The 20,926-nt window shown below is 43.5% G+C and overlaps 1 protein-coding gene across 1 annotated transcript in view; it reads right to left on the reverse strand.

The window, feature by feature from the left end:
- Positions 1 to 20,926, reverse strand: part of LOC126249028 (uncharacterized) — a 1,135,715-nt gene that overhangs the window by 551,631 nt on the left and 563,158 nt on the right. The gene's annotated exons all lie outside the window — the stretch shown is intronic.

The raw sequence follows: 20,926 nt of genomic DNA on the forward strand, positions 1-20,926 counted from the left end.
TGTGATGTACTATATTATGGAAATTCGTGTGCGAGGTAACGCAAAATGTGAGAAGCAAACATGCAGCAGAAAACATTTTGCATATTTGCACACGGTTTCAGTTTAACTTTACACATAGTACTAAATACGTGCTATTCTCTTGGTAGGTTATTGGTATTTTGCTCAGCTAGGTACCTGGTCTTGCCAAAATGTATTCGTAAAAACTGCACTAAGGTAGATGTAACAAAATAGATTTTACACAAAAAAAGAGACTACCGAAACTAACATTTAAATGGATATTCTCAGATGAAATAACAGTAAAAGTTCCATTAAAAGGAAGAGAATAATCAAGGTAATTTATAAAACAAGAGAGATGTCCGAGGAACAAGCGCACGAGGCAGTTAACAGTTAACACAATAGACGAGTGATAACCTCAGTTATGGTCCAGCGAAACAGCCCGTTAGCTTTCTCTCAAGTTCAAGATAACAAATTGCAGTTCCACCGCTTGAAATTCATTTCTCTTCATATATGTTTGTGAACACTGTGCTCTTTTATTTCATCCACGGCTGCTTTTATTGTTGTTAAGGCCACGTCTGTACAAAATATTTCACTCGAAAAGTATTTCCGCGGCAAATCATAAGCTAGTTTTGCCTATTGTTCACCGGCCATTTTATATGAGCATGGCTCGCTAACAGCGAAACTACCAATTATTTAAGATTTCTTTCGTTACCCACGCCCGGGTACCCGGGTTCGATTCCCGGCGGGGTCAGGGATTTTCTCTGCCTCGTGATGGCTGGGTGTTGTGTGATGTCCTTAGGTTAGTTAGGTTTAAGTCGTTCTAAGTTCTAGGGGACTGATGACCATAGATGTTAAGTCCCATAGTGCTCAGAGCCATTTGAACCATTTTTTTTCTTTCGTTATTGTGGAGGCATTCGTTAGGGCTTATTTATGTTTATAGAAAGAAGTTCTGAACGACGCTTACGATATTTGGTAAACTTTTATACACTTTGTAATGAACCTTCTGGCTTAAAATACAACAGTTACTACGACATCACAAAACATCATCAAAATACGGAAAAGTAATACCTGTAAAGAAATTCATATTACTTTCTTTCAAACTGTGTATTTAAACTCTGCTCAAAATGAGCAGACGTTCTTTATATACTGCGTGTATTTAGAAAGTAAATAGATATTAGTAAAAATGGTTCAAATGGCTCTGAGCACTATGGGACTTAACATCTGAGGTCATCAGTCCCCTAGAACTTAGAACTACTTAAACCTAACTAAACTAAAGACATCACACACATCCATGCCCGAGGCAGGATTCGAACCTGCGACCTTAGCAGTCGCGCGGTTCCACACTGAAGCGCCTAGAACCGCTCGGCCACCAGATATTAGTAATTTTCCTTTTACAATAATTTTAAAATTAAACTTATTTAGGAGGGTTGATATTACGTTCTTAGATATGACATTGCGTTAATTATAACTTAGTGGTAGAGTGAGCAGCAATTAGCGCCTGTTTGCTGATGACGCCGTAATGTTTGGGGAAGTGTTGCCTTAAGTGACCGTAGGAGTACATATTTTGAGTGGAACAGTAATAGAATGACTAGTTACGTCAGAAGTCACATTCCCCTATGCACCGTATGGTGAGTTGTAGAGTATGGATGTTGGCGTGGATAAAAACTTGAGACTCAATAAACAACTGATTTTAATGGTTAATGAAAACCACCTCAGCCGTATTATTACAAATTTATCGTGTTAAGACCGCCTTCGTACTTGGAACATAGTTAAGTTGCCCAGATGTGCTAAATCCATGCCATAAATCGTCTGGTGGTCGCAGATTAGGTTACAAGCCAAATCCACACATTCTGCCAACCGCCTGGAGGACGTATTGTGAGCAGACTCAGAATGTTGCATTAAGCACTATCGGGAAACTATGTCGTAGTTCACCTCGGTTCAGCGCGGCAGATTTCTCACCGAAAGGGTCGGAGATTTTCTCCAGCCAGGGGACTGTGTGATATGTTGTCCTCGCCTTCGTACCGTCATTACTGTCACTAAAATCATCTGCATGGCGTCACATGACAAGTCTAAGCCTATGTAATTTCGTACCAGGGTACAGCTTGGCCCTTATGAATGTTCTGAGTTGTCGAAACACATTGCCGTATCATCCACTGTTCAGATGGCTCTATGGGCACATCCCACAAGCCAATTAAAAATTTTTACCTCTGAAATGAGGTGCTAAAGCGTCCTTGACATAATGACAGACAAAACACTCCCCGATCAACGCATTACACTTAACTTTGAGTTATATTATTATGTGGGTTTAAGCTGTGTTACAATTAAAGGTCACAACCTAATAATTCTTTCGTGTGTATGCCATTGTTCTGGGTGAACTTCTTAAACTGTGTCGACAGGTTTATGCTTACTGGTTAGAATGACTGTAGCAATGTGACAATGGGGGACGAATTCCAACGAATAGTGTCTCTTGATGGTAAGGGTGAGATTTTTCATTTTTGAGTTTCCACTTTCTATATTTATTTCTGTGAACTAGAAATACCGTGAAGAAACAAATTTAATATTAGGAAGGATTTGTATAGCCCACATGTTCACGATACACATGAAAATATGGTGGCATTATCTATTTTGTTCTGGAGGTAGATTTTATGTGGGTGATTGAGCACAACTTAACGTTGACGCCAGAGGACTTTTGACTTCAGTAGTTGTTCCTCTCAGTTGCTGTAACCTAGAATATATTAGACCCATGCTGTGAATACTCTTAACCACCATAACCAAATCTTGTAGAAACGGACATTCCGATTAAAGAGACGGTGATAGACTTATTATACGTTTTTCTACACAGTTATCCTTTATGATACAAGCATGGCCCGTTTAGGCCTGCAATGGTCATCTTCAGATGCTACCATAGAGCAAAGAAAAACTTACATTAAGACCTGAAAAAGAGTTTTACTAGGTCTTCTTGAGAGCTAAGTTATGTGCTGTCAACATACATGTGGTTCATACCTGTGGGCGTTGTCAAGTAAATATAATATAGGAAATCAGGAAATTTTATACAGTGCGTAAAGGGTATAAACACAGATACACCTGTTGGTGACTGACGACGGTGTACTGAACAACATCACATCAGCATTTACGTCATTTGCAGACTACTAATTATAGCCATTAGAAGTCGTATGTTTAAGGATGCTTAGTAGCACCAAGTAAACGTGGCAAGAGCAAGCCGTTAATGTTTATTTTGCCCTGAATAGTATGTCAGTGTATAGTTACGACCTTGCAGGAAACATCAGGTCGTAATGTTTGTGACTTATTTGTGGAGAGTGTGTTCGACATAGAGAAAAATCAACCAACACGCTAATATGTGTACGTATTAAGGTACCACATGCACCACATGTACCGACTCGTGGCGATAACATATTAGACCTTCTGGTGACAAACAGACCCGAAGTATTTGAAACAGTTAACGCAGAACAGGGAATCAGCGATCATAAAGCGGTTACGGAATCGATGATTTCAGCCGTAAATAGAAATATTAAAAAAGGTAGGAAGATTTTTCTGTTTAGCAAAAGTGACAAAAGCAGATTACAAAAGTTTTGTCTCAAGTACAGATAGTGTTGAGGATCAGTGGACAAAGTTCAAAACCATCGTACAATATGCATTAGATGAGTATGTGCCAAGCAAGATCGTAAGAGATGGATAAGAGCCACCGTGGTGCAACAACCGAGTTATAAAACTACTGCGGAAGCAAAGGGAACTTCACAGGAAACATAAACATAGCCAAAGCCTTGCAGACAAACAAAAATTACGCGAAACGAAATGTAGTGTGAGGAGGGCTATGCGAGAGGCGTTCAATGAATTCGAAAGTAAAGTTCTATGTACTGACTTGGCAGAAAATACTAAGAAATTTTGGTCTTATGTCAAAGCGGTAGGTGGATCAAAACAAAATGTCCAGACACCCTGTGACCAAAATGGTACTGAAACAGAGGATGACAGACTAAAGGCCGAAACACTAAATGTCTTTTTCCAAAGCTGTTTAGACAGAGGAAGACTGCACTGCAGTTCCTTCTCTAGATTGTCGCACAGATGACAAAATGGTAGATATCGAAATAGACGACAGAGGGATAGAGAAACAATTAAAATCGCTCAAAAGAGGAAAGGCCGCTGGACCTGATGGGATACCAGTTCGATTTTACACAGAGTACGCGAAGGAACTTGCCTCCCTTCTTGCAGCGGTGTACCGTAGGTCTCTAGAAGAGCGTAGCGTTCCAAAGGATTGGAAAAGGGCACAGGTCATCCCCGTTTTCAAGAAGGGACGTCGAACAGATGTGCAGAACTATAGACCTATATCTCTAACGTCGATCAGTTGTAGAATTTTGGAACACGTATTACGTTAGAGTACAATGACTTTTCTGGAGCCTAGAAATCTACTCTGTAGGAATCAGCATGGGTTTCGAAAAAGACGGTCGTGTGAAACTCAGCTAGCGCTATTCGTCCACGAGACTCAGAGGGCCATAGACACGGGTTCACAGGTAGATACCGTGTTTCTTGACTTCCGCAAGGCGTTCGATACAGTTCCCCACAGTCGTTTAATGAACAAAGTAAGAGCAAATGGACTATCAGACCAGTTGTGTGATTGGATTGAGGAGTTCCTAGATAACAGAACGCAGCATGACATTCTCAATGGAGAGAAGTCTTCCGAAGTAAGAGTGATTTCAGGTGTGCCGCAGGGGAGTGTCATAGGACCGTTGCTATTCACAATTTACATAAATGACCTGGTGGATGACATCGGAAGTTCACTGAGGCTTTTTGCAGATGATGCTGTGGTGTATCGAGAGGTTGTACCAATGGAAAATTGTACTGAAATGCAGGAGGATCTGCAGCGAATTGACGCATGGTGCAGGGAATGGCAACTGAATCTCAATGTAGACAAGTGTAAAGTGCTGCGAATACATAGAAAGATAGATCCCTTAACATTTAGCTACAAAATAGCAGGTCAACAACTGCAAGCAGTTAGTTCCATAAATTATCTAGGAGTACGCATTAGGAGTGATTTAAAATGGAATGATCATATAAAGTTGATCGTTGGTAAAGCAGATGCCAGACTGAGATTCATTGGAAGAATTCTAAGGAAATTCAGTCCGAAAACAAAGGAAGTAGGTTACAGTACGTTTGTTTGCCCACTGCTTTAACACTGCTCAGCAGTGTGGGATCCGTACCAGATAGGGTTGATAGAAGAGATAGAGAAGATCCAACGGAGAGCAGCACGCTTCGTTACAGGATCATTTAGTAATCGCGAAAGCGTTACGGAGATGATAGATAAACTTCAGTGGAAGACTCTGCAGGAGAGACGCTCAGTAGCTCGGTACGGGCTTTTGTTAAAGTTTCGAGAACATACCTTCACCGAAGAGTCAAGCAGTATATTGCTCCCTCCTACGTATATCTCACGAAGAGACCATGAGGGTAAGATCAGAGAGATTAGAGCCCACCAGAAGCACACCGACAATCGTTCTTTCCACGAACAATACGAGACTGGAATAGAAGGGAGAACCGATAGAGATACTCAGGGTACCCCCCGCCACACACCTACAGGTGGCTTGCGGAGTATGGATGTAGATGTAGATGTAGAATATCTGCACTTACAGATGTTACACCCAGTATATACAGCTAAGTGTACTTTTCCTTTCCTACCAGTTTTGATAGATGTGAGTGTATTCACTCCTAAAAACCATAAAATATGACATATGACAATAATAGTTCAATCAGTTAGTCATAAAACAGAATGCAACTTTATTGAAATAGTAAAACCTATTTAAAACAGAGTGAGGGCTTTGAAGTACAAGAGACAGAGTGGCAAACTTTATGGTACAAAAAGGGTGGTTATAATTAAACTTTCGCTACTTGAGAGAGCCCCCATAAGAAACCAGCGATTGTAGGACAATCAAACTATGCGTAAACACTTGTAAGGACATGGGAAGGAGAAATAACTATCAAATGATTGAAAGAAAAACATTTTAATTTCCACATGAGAGGGTAACGATTGATATTTGCGTACAACGATTACTTTCCAGATTACAAACGTTGCTCATTTTTAGGACTGTCTATATCGCCAGCACTAGAGATACCATTTCACAACAGTTCGCTGCACATTTCGAACAGTGGTCCATGAAATGCTCAGCTATCGAGACGCAGCTCGAGCACGGCTTGAAGACCGCACACTGCGTTCAGCATTCTCTGTCATGGCAACAGTAATTTCTTCAACAGTCTGTGGAGCAATTGGCCGTCGGCTGCTATCAGGAGCCATTCCCTAATTGACGGTTAATTTCAACTTTCGAACATTGTTCTTCAACCCCGGTGCGGAAGAGGACCTCTCTACACTCCTTTAACACATTGGTACTAGCGAAGAGCAGCAAATGCTGCTGTTATTTTGATAAAACGGCTTTACCAGTAAAGCCCTATGCACCTTTTCCAGACCCATGGTGACTGCAGCCATAATGCACACTGATGCTTATGATTCAACCCTAAGTCGCCATACCAGTAACAGTACCTAACGGCAAGTCATGAAACCACCATACCAACAACGCATATCCTGCAGCGCCGAGGCCGAATGTAATGCCTATAATGTTTTGTACCCGTCCGGTAAATACTTTTCAGTTTACACTGGCTCAAGCAGCGAGAGACTAATTCTAACTACCCTGTATCTCCAATGCCTAACAGCACTGTACTTCGGGCTTCTAGATGTTTATGCCACTGCGCATAAGCTTAGAAGGAGCGATGCAGAATGGACGAAAAGGGAAGTTCCCTGTTGCAGCTCGCTGGCATGCTTCTTCTGGCTCAGTGGTGTTAACATTAGCTGGATAGATGATACGAAGTGCAGACGCTGCCCGGACGGCACAATGTTGCACTCGCTCACATGGAGGCTACATCATCAGCTGAAGCATGTATGTAGGACTCAGTGACTACCTCAAACAAATATATCATCGTAAATATTAAAATATAATGAGTTTGGAATTTAAGCACATTGTAATATTTACGACAATCTATGTAGTTCCTTATACATGCTCCAGCTGATAATGGGGACTATCTGCGAGTGAGTGCCGGGCTGCGTCTACAGTTCTTAGCATCTTCTCATATAACGCAAACATCTTGCAGCCGGAAGGAGTCTGCCAGCGAACAGTAACAACAAAGTGCCCTCCTGGTTGTCCATTCAGTTGTCGCCTCTCTAAGCTTACGTGCAGTGGCGTAAACATCTAGCAGCCTGAAGTGCATCACCATCAGGAGATGTAAATACAGTATGTGCCATAAGGATTGCTGCTCTCTCCCTTTTATTGTAACGATTATCTGTTTTAAATCAGTTTTACTGTTTTATCTGCTTTCATGCATCAAGAATAATTGATTGAACCTTATTGTAATATTTCTCATATTTTATTATTTTCACGAGATAAGATTGTCTTACAGAGGGCGTTCGCATCTTGCGCAACGATTAGGGAAGGGAAAGTACATTTAGTTGTATATGTATAATTCCCTGACTTCGGATATACTGCTCAGGCGACAATTCGCCAGATGCCATATGTTAATAGCACTGTACTTGGCTCACAAGTAGACCTAGTAAAAATATTTGTACTTGTTGCATCTCTCAGTATAAGCTTTTCTTTTGTCTATTGTGGCATCTGATGATGACCACGGTGAACGAAACACGTTGATGACTATGTCATAGAAAGTGACTGCGTAAAAGCTAATAAAAACTTTAGAACCGTAACGTACTCATTAAAAATCATTCATTTATATTTTCAAGTATTGGCCGCCTAAATAGATGTAAGTGCTGTTATAAAACCGAGCGCTTTCTCGTCAGCATGAAAATGGAGAAGCCTTAAAATTAAGTGTGTTATGTTAATCACAGTGATATTGGAGTTAATCATAACGTAAGAAAGAAGCTTGTAGCTAAATCAAAGGTTCACTGTTTAAAGGAAGTAATTATAGGAGATGTGTATCCAACCGTCACATCAGTTTTCCTTGCAGGAGCTTACTTTCCCCAAATAGTATAAAACTAAATTTTATAACGAACACTACAGGAAACGGACTTCCGAATTAGATGAATTCGTAGAAGGAAACGTCATCAACTTGATCTTTTACTTTAAAAAAAAAATTTCAGCCCCAGAAATAAAAAAAATGTTCAGATGTGTGTGAAATCTTCTGAGACTTAACTGCTAAGGTCATCAGTCCATAAACTTACACACTACTTAACCTAAATTATCCTAAGGACAAACACACACACCCATGCGTGAGGGAGGACTCGAACCTCCGTCGGGATCAGCCTCACAGTCCATCCCCAGAAATCGATCCCAGACGAAAATTTGTTCTATAATTCTTATGGTACGCAGTTATGACTTTAGAGTACAACTTCTGAGCCGGCCGGGGTGCCCGAGTGGTTCTAGGCGCTACAGTCTGGAACCGCGCGACAGATCGGTCGTAGGTTCGAGTCCTGCCTCTGGCATGAATATGTGTGATGTCCTTCGGTTAATTAGCTATAAGTAGTTCTAAGTTCTAGGGGACTGATGACCTCAGAAGTTAAGTCCCATAGTGCTCAGAGCCATTTGAACCATTTGAACAACTTGTGAACTTCGCGTGCACCGGTTGTTGGTCACTCGCTCTGCGCCACTGCGGGTCGCCTAGTGCGCGAACAGTACAGCGGAATGGCAGCCAGTGCCCTTGTGTTCGGTGAATTTCGAAGGCGAGAAAAGAGGACAGGGGAGATGGGCACATCTACCCAACGTGTTTTGAAATCTCATTCGAGATGACAAGTTATTCTCCGCGAGAAATAGTAACTAATATGAGCAAGTAATATGTCAACCTCAAGCACATATGGTTACAGTATTATTTTACAATATTCTCGTATTGATATTCTGCAGCTATATAGTCGTCTGAAAATCAAAAAGAATAAACCTAAGCAAATAAAGATTTATTACGATTTTCTATTTACAATTTAATGGCGGCACTAACGTTGAAGAATAGCTCTTTTCCTGTACATGTAGTTCACTCTAACAGTGCTACCTTTAAAACACGAAGAAAATAGCACACAACAGCGGCATTAGTAAGTAAACACAGCTGTGCTACTTCTTTATTGACACACCCATTATTCTCGTTCATTTTAACTGCATTTGTGAATTGCACCATAAAAATTTTCAAAGCAAGCGGTCTCTGGCACTACCTACAGGTTAGTGACCGTACTCTTTGACACACTCAACCACGCATATCACCAATGTCATAACCGCACTTCACATATCTCTTCCTCACTCCACGTTATATCATTTTACGTTCGGGCATTAAGCGGCTGCAGTGGTGCGGAGCGAGCGACAACCGGTGCGCACATATGTTTGAAAGCTGTACGATCAGACGTTACAACTGCGTGCTATCAAAATTATGGCCCGAATTTTTGGGCAAGATGGATTACTGGAGCTAATATCTCGCAGGTGTGCTTTTTCCTCTTTCAAATATGAGGTCAAGTGAGTGATGTTTTCTTGTTTGTTAAAGTGATTTACTACAGGGAATCTGTTCGCATTAACGACGTTGAAGATAGGTGAGAAGCAGCAACTCGCGAATTGGAGGTAGCATACGAAGAACGAGGGGACCCTCCCAAAAGCTGGAACACCACAACTACACTCCTGGAAATTGAAATAAGAACACCGTGAATTCACTGTCCCAGGAAGTGGAAACTTTATTGACACATTCCTGGGGTCAGATACATCACATGATCACACTGACAGAACCACAGGCACATAGACACAGGCAACAGAGCATGCGCAATGTCGGCACTAGTACAGTGTATATCCACCTTTCGCAGCAATGCAGGCTGCTATTCTCCCATGGAGACGATCGTAGAGATGCTGGATGTAGTCCTGTGGAACGGCTTGCCATGCCATTTCCACCTGGCGCCTCAGTTGGACCAGCGTTCGTGCTGGACGTGCAGACCGCGTGAGACGACGCTTCATCCAGTCCCAAACATGCTCAATGGGGGACAGATCCGGAGATCTTGCTGGCCAGGGTAGTTGACTTACACCTTCTAGAGCACGTTGGGTGGCACGGGATACATGCGGACGTGCATTGTCCTGTTGGAACAGCAAGTTCCCTTGCTGGTCTAGGAATGGTAGAACGATGGGTTCGATGACGGTTTGGATGTACCGTGCACTATTCAGTGTCCCCTCGACGATCACCAGTGGTATACGGCCAGTGTAGGAGATCGCCCCCCACACCATGATGCCGGGTGTTGGCCCTGTGTGCCTCGGTCGTATGCAGTCCTGATTGTGGCGCTCACCTGCACGGCACCAAACACGCATACGACCATCATTGGCACCAAGGCAGAAGCGACTCTCATCGCTGAAGACGACACGTCTCCATTCGTCCCTCCATTCACGCCTGTCGCGACACCACTGGAGGCGGGCTGCACGATGTTGGGGCGTGAGCGGAAGACGGCCTAACGGTGTGCGGGACCGTAGCCCAGCTTCATGGAGACGGTTGCGAATGGTCCTCGCCGATACCCCAGGAGCAACAGTGTCCCTAATTTGCTGGGAAGTGGCGGTGCGGTCCCCTACGGCACTGCGTAGGATCCTACGGTCTTGGCGTGCATCCGTGCGTCACTGCGGTCCGGTCCCAGGTCGACGGGCACGTGCACCTTCCGCCGACCATTGGCGACAACATCGATGTACTGTGGAGACCTCACGCCCCACGTGTTGAGCAATTCGGCGGTACGTCCACCCAGCCTCCCGCATGCCCACTATACGCCCTCGCTCAAAGTCCGTCAACTGCACATACGGTTCACGTCCACGCTGTCGCGGCATGCTACCAGTGTTAAAGACTGCGATGGAGCTCCGTATGCCACGGCAAACTGGCTGACACCGACGGCGGCGGTGCACAAATGCTGCGCAGCTAGCGCCATTCGACGGCCAACACCGCGGTTCCTGGTGTGTCCGCTGTGCCGTGCGTGTGATCATTGCTTGTACAGCCCTCTCGCAGTGTCCGGAGCAAGTATGGTGGGTCTGACACACCGGTGTCAATGTGTTCTTTTTTCCATTTCCAGGAGTGTATATCTGAGAAGCAAGGCAAGGCACAACGACAATTGATTATTGGTCGGCAGGCTTGTTATGAAACTAGAATAATGTCAGATCTTGACTGCATGTGGATCTGACTAAGCAGGGGAAGGCTGTATGATTGTTTATAGGAGCAGTCAAATGAGATAGATGGAAATAAGGTCGCCATAAGTGTTAGTACGTTTATAGGACTGTGAGTGTTCTCATGAAAAATGTTTGCGTTTACCTACAGAAACATGATTGTACTCATGCGTGCACCTCTTCGTAGGAAGCAAATCAACGGCCACGAATGTCTTTATTTACGACGCCATAAATGTGGAAATCGTATGGGGGAAATCGGGACTATTTGGAGAAACTGTTAGGGCTTTTCAGATAATCTTCTGCAGTTCAGTCGAAACAACTGGCACGCCAGCTCTGGGAAAGTTTTAACGAACTTTTTCTTTGACTTCAAATGTCGGCTGCTCATCGGTTTTGTGGAACAATTAACTCACAGCGATACGTGGACACCTTGCTTAAACTGAAGCGCCCCTTTAATTCCAAACGCCCAAGAATGTTGACAGATGGCATTATTATGTTGCAAAGGTGTTTTAATAATTTCGGGTGGTTTCGAGACGCTAAGGAAACATCTGAGGTTATGATACAGTATAATTACTGTCACTGCTCGGAGTGGCCGCGCGATTTAGGGCACCATGTGCGGTTCGCGGCCCCCTCCCGCCTGAGGTTCGAGTCGTCCTTCGGGCATGGGTGTGTGTGTGTGTGTTGTTCTTAGCATAACTTAGTTTAAGTAGTATGTGGGTCTAGGGTCCGATGACCTCAGCACTTTGGTCCCTTAAGAATTCACACACATTCGAACACTTTTTTGAGTTAGTGTCATCCAGTAAACAGACGCACTAAATTGGCGACTGTATCTGAGGTAGACACCACCGGAATTGGTGATTAGAGTACAGTAATGCCAATGCCGTCGTGAAGAAAGACACAAGTAATCGGAAGATTTGTCTCCCACCTCAGTCGCTCAAAATTGTTGACGTCCACGAAGCATCACGGATAGTGATTCCAGAATAAGGCATAGCTGTCGCCAATCTTTTCTGCAAACAGTGACGAGAGAGACATACGACGTAATGCTACTGGTTATATCCTGAGTAGGTTAGGTAGCCCTTTCAGCTGCAACTTGCATCTGTCTGAATCTTATGTAGATGGATTTCAGATACGTGTGGTATCAACGCTTTTATGGAATTCAAAAGGAGACTTGGCTTTGTATTGTGGTCAACGGTGATTAAGTTGAGGGCTAATGAAGCTATTTCATTCGAATCTTGTACTTTTCTGTTTTACTACACTTTGAATGAAATGCTATATTCGCGTCTTATATCCATAATAATAGCTAATGATGGCCAAGCGTAGAACTCGAAATTCTTGTGTTACTACAGCTTCCTTTGAGTAATATTGACGTAGAATTCAAGTCGTAGATTTCCATGAAATTTTAGAACTCTAGGATAGCTTGGGGTACAAAGTACGCGTGTGACGATTATCCTCCTCTTTATATCTTCACATGTACGCCGCTAGTGATAGAGGGCGCGTAGAAGGTGGAGGAATATTCGCAGTTTGGGCCCTCAAAGACGATTCTTCAAGTTCCGTACATAGACTTTCGAGAGGTTCTCAGAGTCTTTCTTCTGTTCTAGAGCCTACCAGTTAAGATTTTGTAACTTTTCTGTTACAAGCTCTCGTTAGTTAAGCGCGTCGCTATTATTCGACTTCACATACGCTTCACGTTCTCTACCACTCCTTCTATTACGGCTCCTACACACTTGAGCAGTATTCAAGTCTGGACCCTATGTACTCTCACGTTATTACATTCCCTTCCGACTGGTACGGTCATCTGCTGGTAGTGCGTTGCGAAATCGATTGGGAAAAACTAGGGGTAGCTTCTATTAATTACCAACAGACAGAGATTATAATGCGGAATGCTTGATGAATAATTTTCATTGATACTCCTGAAATAGTTCGTCACGTTGAAGGCCTTCATGTATTACGTATGTATATAAATTGGTGGAGAAAGGAAGTGAAGGAGCTCGGCTAATACTGGTAAGGGCCGGGCGCGGCGCGGCGTCGTTTCTCTCTGTCACGCGACGCCTTTCAGCGGTCGCCGTCGCCGTCGTCGCTGGCGCGCTCCCCCGGGATTCTTAACTAGATCGAGTGGGACAGCACTGCGCTTTCTTTCCCCAGCCAACCGAATCCTCGTTACTCGCCTCGCTTCCGGCCGACATTAAGGTTTATTACCCTCTGATACGACTCGCCGATTTATAGCTGACTGCTTTCGGCGAGTTACTGGAGCTCTTGCATTACGCTTCTTACTACGACTAAAAACTAAAAAATAACAACAGAAAAATATCTAATAGTATGTAAGGTGGCTTTTATTATTCCAGTAGCCTCTGTGTATCGTAGGTAACACAGGCACACCATAAATCTGTTGAATTCACATTTACGATTCTCGATTTGTGATTTTCATCGAGGGTGTCGCACTGTTAACAGAAGAGTGATATCTTTACTCCTACGCAGAATGCTTCCTAGTTGAGATACCATATGTTTATGGTGTTCGTACAAAAAGGAATGAAACCAACCTTTTACTCCACTTGTTTCTATTATAATTTATTTTTGCAACTTAGGTTTAGGATTGTTTATCATTACTAGCAAATATTTTGTTGTGATAACCGGTACATACATAAACTAACCCAGAAAATAATTAACAGTAATCAAGAAATCAACTGCTAGACCCACCCCGATAGCTAAGCGCGTTCGCTCGCCGCTTCCGGGATTTGGGGAGAACCGGCGGATAAACGACGAGGGCTGGTGTGCCAGCCAGCCTGTACGTGGTTTTTCGGCTGTTTTCACATCCGGGTAAGTGAATCCTGGGTTAGTATCCACCTATAATTGGCAGATGCTTTAATTAACCTGCCGACCACGTCAACATAAGGGATAAAGGCCAGGGAAGAGAAAAGAATAACAAAGAAGAAATAATTAACTGATAATACTAAACATACAAAGTACTGCACCCAGAATTAGGTAACACTAAAATAAGTTACAGCGAAATACATTTATAGTGAAGCAAAATCTAACAAAAGTGCCGGCCGGAGTGGCCGTGCGGTTCTGGGCGCTACAGTCTGGAGCCGAGCGCCCGCTACGGTCGCGGGTTCGAATCCTGCCTCGGGCATGGCTGTGTGTGATGTCCTTAGGTTAGTTAGGTTTAATTAGTTCTAAGTTCTAGGCGACTGATGACCTCCGAAGTTAAGTCGCATAGTGCTCAGAGCCATTTCTAACAAAAGTACTTTGCCCCATCAGTTAGGATACGCAATATGAAGAAGTGGAGAGTAGCTTAGTCTGTTCATTCAATAGTTGTTCAAATGGTATTTGTGGTTCCTTTTCGTCTCCACCATTTCCGTCCACTATGTCTAGAGTGCCGTATTTCTACATCTACTATATAATAGTGTCTGATTTCCAGACAATTCGCTCAAATGGAATTTGTCTTCCGAAATTTCTAGCATTGTGCTGTTCTGTAAGCAGGGTGCTCACGTATCTACTTGATTTTCCTACGGTGTATGAGCCACGACTGATGTTATAGACCCCAGTATTGTTCACTGGGGACTAATTATCTCTGTGTTTGGATAAATTCTTATGTATTTCGTATAACAGGTCGCATAATATGTCATATTCAGTAGAAACATTGCCAGTTGTGGTAGATAATCTGCTAAGATATGATGGTACGAGTTTTTATCTAGTTATCGCTTAGGGCACTGATAGATGCTACACTCGCGTTTCAGCTTAATTATTTTTATTTTTAACTTAAAAATACTGTCAAAAAGGGTGGACTGGTAACAAATCTTTAGAGTTCTTGATTCGATGGTGATTTTTTGTTAAAAGTCAGTGATGGACATTTCAACTGACAGAAACTGGTCGATAAAAAATGAAATCAGCACTCTTGTGGACACAGAGTGCACTGCCATTTGTTTTTAGAGCTTCTACCAAAGTAAGCAATATTTCGAAGAAAAATAAATATACCTGTTACCTACTATACCATAAAGACAGTAACCAAAGATCAGCAGTACCCAGTGTACAAATCCGTATTCTGTAACATCAGTGGTAAAGCGTGTGGCTCGCACTGCATGGGAAAAACAGACAGATTAAAGAACATCCGAATTAAAGATTTCAACGGAAGCCGGAAACAACACAAACAGGCTACACTTTTGCAAATCATTATCTGGTAATCAAACCTACTTATGACGTAGATGTAGAAATGTTACTCTCTGGGCACAACGCAAAGATATCTATCTCTGCTTCAAACATTATGACACTACGTGAACCGTCCTAAACAGCTACTGAATGAATAATAAGCTGCAATTCCTCGATACCGCTAAAGGAGATTGATTTCCCAATCCCTTTTCGTCAGTTTTGCCCCGCTACAAATTAACTCCCAGTTACTTATTTCAGTTGGATGTGAGTTTGAACGTATTATTTTATACACTTAGTATCAACAAAAGAATTCTTTCTTGGCTGTAAATTCTTTTCATTGTTGATTTGTGTGCCGTTATCAGGGAGGGGCTACAGCCCTGTCTCACTCCCTTGTCCACTACTGCTTTTTTTCATGTCCTTCGATTCCTATAACTGCAGTATGGGCTACCTACAAGTTGTAGATAAACATTCACTTCCTATATATTACGCCTGTTTCCTTCAAAATTTCGGAGACTGTATTCCAGTCCACAAGTCACAAGTTTTTCTCTAAAGCTGCTATAAATTTCGTTCATATCGTACAGCTTAATGTGTTTTGAATGCCACCGATGTGGGTAACGGCACAATTAGTGAAAGTATAGTTCACTTTTAGATGGTAAAATGTAGTACTGAAATGGTTCCGCATGGTAACCTCTGGAGTCAAACGATGCTTAAAATGAGTTATAAGAATTTAGAAACCTCTGCGTCTGTGACTGTCCACGCGTTTGATTGTACGCTACCAGTCATGAGCATTTACAACAGATTTTTCCCTTGCATCCGACTATCATAATGTTAATAAATTTAATTAGAAGACATGAATCAAATGTGGGCTGATTATTATTCTAATTTATCCTAAAACTTCGAAGCACTGTATGTGTCATGCAGGGTTGTGTTATGTTCTCACAGTTAGAAACATCATAAAGATAACATTTTTCTTTTGTCAAGCTGCATCTGAACTGGAGGACGTGCAGACTGAGGTATTTAGCGTCATCTGTATGTCTACAATCATTGGGGGAATGGCTTGAGAGCACATGTGGGGTCAATTGAAAGTAGATTGTATATTTCTTTTCGTCTTATTACATTACGCCAACTGTGATTCAACAGAAGCAGGAGAAGTGGCAAACGTTTTCTGTTATACTCTCGTAGTGCCACCTTCACAGCAATGTTATCTCGCAACAGAACCGCAAGCAATCGCGTCTCCAATACTGAATCTGGGGCACCACAACTGGCTGTGTTCCGTATGCAACACACGTGGCTGAAATTCTTATTCATGCCTTCGTAGCCTGTTCCGACGCTCCACACAGCTTCAAAATATACATACATGTGTATACATTTATCGTTGTATCAAATTACTCAAAAAATTCGCAACATTTTGATCCAGCGCACGCTCGTACTTTCTGACATAGCAGGTTTGCGTTCCCGGAGTGGTATTTATAAGTGAATTCATGAAAAGTTACTGACGAAATTTCTAGATAAATTTTTAAAGGAACTTTTGTCATACATAATGTCGCGGATTTAGTAAATATTTTTGTCGATCAGCTTCAGTACTAAGTACTAAGTGAATAGGAGATTTTACTGGACGAAGTATCATACATATTTATTTATCGATTTTGCTTTAGTTTCTCCATCTTTTAGTGCAAACTATCATATTATAGCATTAAAGGCAGGCACCAGTCGATCAAAGTTCATACGTACTGTCTTAAATGATTTGTTCATATAATTATGGTTCAAATGGCTCTGAGCACTATGGGACTTAACATCTGTGGTCATCAGTCCCCTAGAACTTAGAACTACTTAAACCTAACTAACCTAAGGACATCACACACATCCATGCCCGAGGCAGGATTCGAACCTGCGACCGTAGCAGCCGCGCGGTTCCGGACTGAGCGCCTAGAACCGCTAGACCACCGCGGCCGGCCATATAATTATGTGGTGACCGTATTTGAACAGTACCTCATTATCTGTTGAAAGTGTTGAATATTCTGACACTTTCATCTGTGTATTTATAGCATTCTTGTTATACTGTTCACTAATATAGTAGCAATGGATTTTTCTCAGAAAAAATTTCAGGCATTCAGATTTGACTTCCGATCGGTAATTAGCGCTATTTCTATTTCCTTGTTTTACATATTTCATACATTTGCTCTAGCAGTGCACATTTTCCTAAGGACAGGGGCTACTATCAAATAAAGTTTTTCAGCGCACATTAAACAAGTTGTTGGAGTTGGAACAAAAATTTATAATTGATCTCGTAGTGCTCTTCACTGGAGAGATATGTACGTAATAGAGGTTCCGTGATTCATGTGCTTATACTGAATGCTGAATACTTGTTCACTGTTCTGTAACGACAGACAACGTGACATCTATAACGGAAAGGTAACTGCTTTCGCTACTATATTCTAAATTGAGCTACAATTGAAACTGTTGGTCCTCAGCCGGGAGCATTTAACGGTAGCATCATTATAGAATATCGAAAACAAATTAATCTCATTAGGTCTGCGAGAGCGTTCTGTTACGGCAACATGCGTGGCTTCACATTTCGGCTTTGATTGTCAGAGCACGCACCATTTAACAATCCTCCGCATCAGTGAGAGTGAAGCTGCTTCCGCAGTGGGCGCTTCACGAATCGATGCCGCGAATTACAAATTAAATGAATCGCTAATGGCAAAGGGTGGGGAGCTGTACGGGGCAAGCTATGTTATGTGGCTTTGTGTGGTGTACGTGAAGAAAACTGTATCACCAGACGGTCCACCCATTTGAAAGTTACAACATATGTGAAATTATGAGAGTTAATGGATTCGTGCTTCTGACTGTGTAACGAATGAGTGCAGTCGAAACCACAATTACTATTTTTCTCCTTTTTCTCATGTAGATAGTACAAGTTAAGAGTTGTCGTTTAGAAATGTCGTACAATTAATTATAATTTTTATTTGCGCTACATGCCGGCCGGAGTGGCCGAGCGGTTCTAGGCGCTACAGTCTGGAACCGCGCGACCTCTACGGTCTCAAGTTCTAATCCTGCCTCTGGCATGGATGTGTGTGATGTCCTTAGGTTAGTTAGGTTTAAGTAGTTCTAAGTTCTAGGGGACTGATGACCTCAGAAGTTAAGTCCCATAGTGCTCAGAGCCATTTGAACCATTTGCACTACATGCTGTATGCCACATTTGTAAATTGCATTATATACACTCCTGGAAATGGAAAAAAGAACACATTGACACCGGTGTGTCAGACCCACCATACTTGCTCCGGACACTGCGAGAGGGCTGTACAAGCAATGATCACACGCACGGCACAGCGGACACACCAGGAACCGCGGTGTTGGCCGTCGAATGGCGCTAGCTGCGCAGCATTTGTGCACCGCCGCCGTCAGTGTCAGCCAGTTTGCCGTGGCATACGGAGCTCCATCGCAGTCTTTAACACTGGTAGCATGCCGCGACAGCGTGGACGTGAACCGTATGTGCAGTTGACGGACTTTGAGCGAGGGCGTATAGTGGGCATGCGGGAGGCCGGGTGGACGTACCGCCGAATTGCTCAACACGTGGGGCGTGAGGTCTCCACAGTACATCGATGTTGTCGCCAGTGGTCGGCGGAAGGTGCACGTGCCCGTCGACCTGGGACCGGACCGCAGCGACGCACGGATGCACGCCAAGACCGTAGGATCCTACGCAGTGCCGTAGGGGACCGCACCGCCACTTCCCAGCAAATTAGGGACACTGTTGCTCCTGGGGTATCGGCGAGGACCATTCGCAACCGTCTCCATGAAGCTGGGCTACGGTCCCGCACACCGTTAGGCCGTCTTCCGCTCACGCCCCAACATCGTGCAGCCCGCCTCCAGTGGTGTCGCGACAGGCGTGAATGGAGGGACGAATGGAGACGTGTCGTCTTCAGCGATGAGAGTCGCTTCTGCCTTGGTGCCAATGATGGTCGTATGCGTGTTTGGCGCCGTGCAGGTGAGCGCCACAATCAGGACTGCATACGACCGAGGCACACAGGGCCAACACCCGGCATCATGGTGTGGGGAGCGATCTCCTACACTGGCCGTACACCACTGGTGATCGTCGAGGGGACACTGAATAGTGCACGGTACATCCAAACCGTCATCGAACCCATCGTTCTACCATTCCTAGACCGGCAAGGGAACTTGCTGTTCCAACAGGACAATGCACGTCCGCATGTATCCCGTGCCACCCAACGTGCTCTAGAAGGTGTAAGTCAATTACCCTGGCCAGCAAGATCTCCGGATCTGTCCCCCATTGAGCATTTTTGGGACTGGATGAAGCGTCGTCTCACGCGGTCTGCACGTCCAGCACGAACGCTGGTCCAACTGAGGCGCCAGGTGGAAATGGCATGGCAAGCCGTTCCACAGGACTACATCCAGCATCTCTACGATCGTCTCCATGGGAGAATAGCAGCCTGCATTGCTGCGAAAGGTGGATATACACTGTACTAGTGCCGACATTGTGCATGCTCTGTTGCCTGTGTCTATGTGCCTGTGGATCTGTCAGTGTTATCATGTGATGTATCTGACCCCAGGAATGTGTCAATAAAGTTTCCCCTTCCTGGGACAATGAATTCACGGTGTTCTTATTTCAATTTCCAGGAGTATATATATATATATATATATATATATATATATATATATATATATATGGCAGTTCATAGAACTGTTAAGTAAAACTGTTAGGAATTGGTAGTCTACCAAAGTTCCTTGTAAATGGAACAAGAGAGGCTGCACGAAACCCGCTCGAAGCTCTTCCGTTGTTGACTGTGAAGATACGAGCTGAAGACGCATAGCGCTCGCCACTTGGTGCGATGCACGTAGGATTAATTTACGAATCCAATAGTATTCGCGTTATAAGGCCGTCAGTGAGCCAACCACTGTTGCAGGCAGACCTACGGTACGCCGCGTGCACCGACCCTGGGAGGTGTAGAAGAGAGAGTGGTGAATTGGTGAAGAAGATCGTCATCCGATGCCGCGGTAATCATCACGTCCACAGTTTCTGAGGAATATTGCTTAGACTTTTTATTTTCTAAATGGCGGTCCAAGTGCATACGCTGGGGTTGTGTTGTTTTGGGGGAAGAGGCCAAACTGCGAGGTCATCGGTCTCATCGGTTTAGGGATGGACGGGGAGGGAGGTCGGCCGTGCCCTTTCAAAGGAACCATCCCGGCACTTACCTGGAGCGATTTATGAAAATCACGGAAAATCTAAATCAGGATGGCCGGACGCGGGATTGAACCGTCGTCCTCCCGAATGCGAGTCCAGTGTGCTAACCACTGCGCCACCTCGCTCGGTACATACGCTGGTGAAATAGTCATATCGCAGTGGTGTTATTGCAGTTTGTAATTTTGTAGTTGGCATCTGTCGTTATCCGAATATCGTTATTTCCTGGGATAGGATCAACCGAGTGTTCTTGGGTTCATGAAATAGCCCACGCGTGTAAATTGTATAACTGAGCCACTAAACTTTATTGCGACAGTAACCAGAATTAAATTTTTTACTACTTTAACTGACACATCAAATGAAGTTTTTATTGAAGAACTTCAGTCTGTAATTCGAATCATTATCACTGGCATTAAATTAAATTGATTAATTT

The sequence above is a fragment of the Schistocerca nitens genome, chromosome 3 (assembly GCF_023898315.1).
Source record: "Schistocerca nitens isolate TAMUIC-IGC-003100 chromosome 3, iqSchNite1.1, whole genome shotgun sequence".
Lineage (NCBI taxonomy): Eukaryota > Metazoa > Arthropoda > Insecta > Orthoptera > Acrididae > Schistocerca > Schistocerca nitens.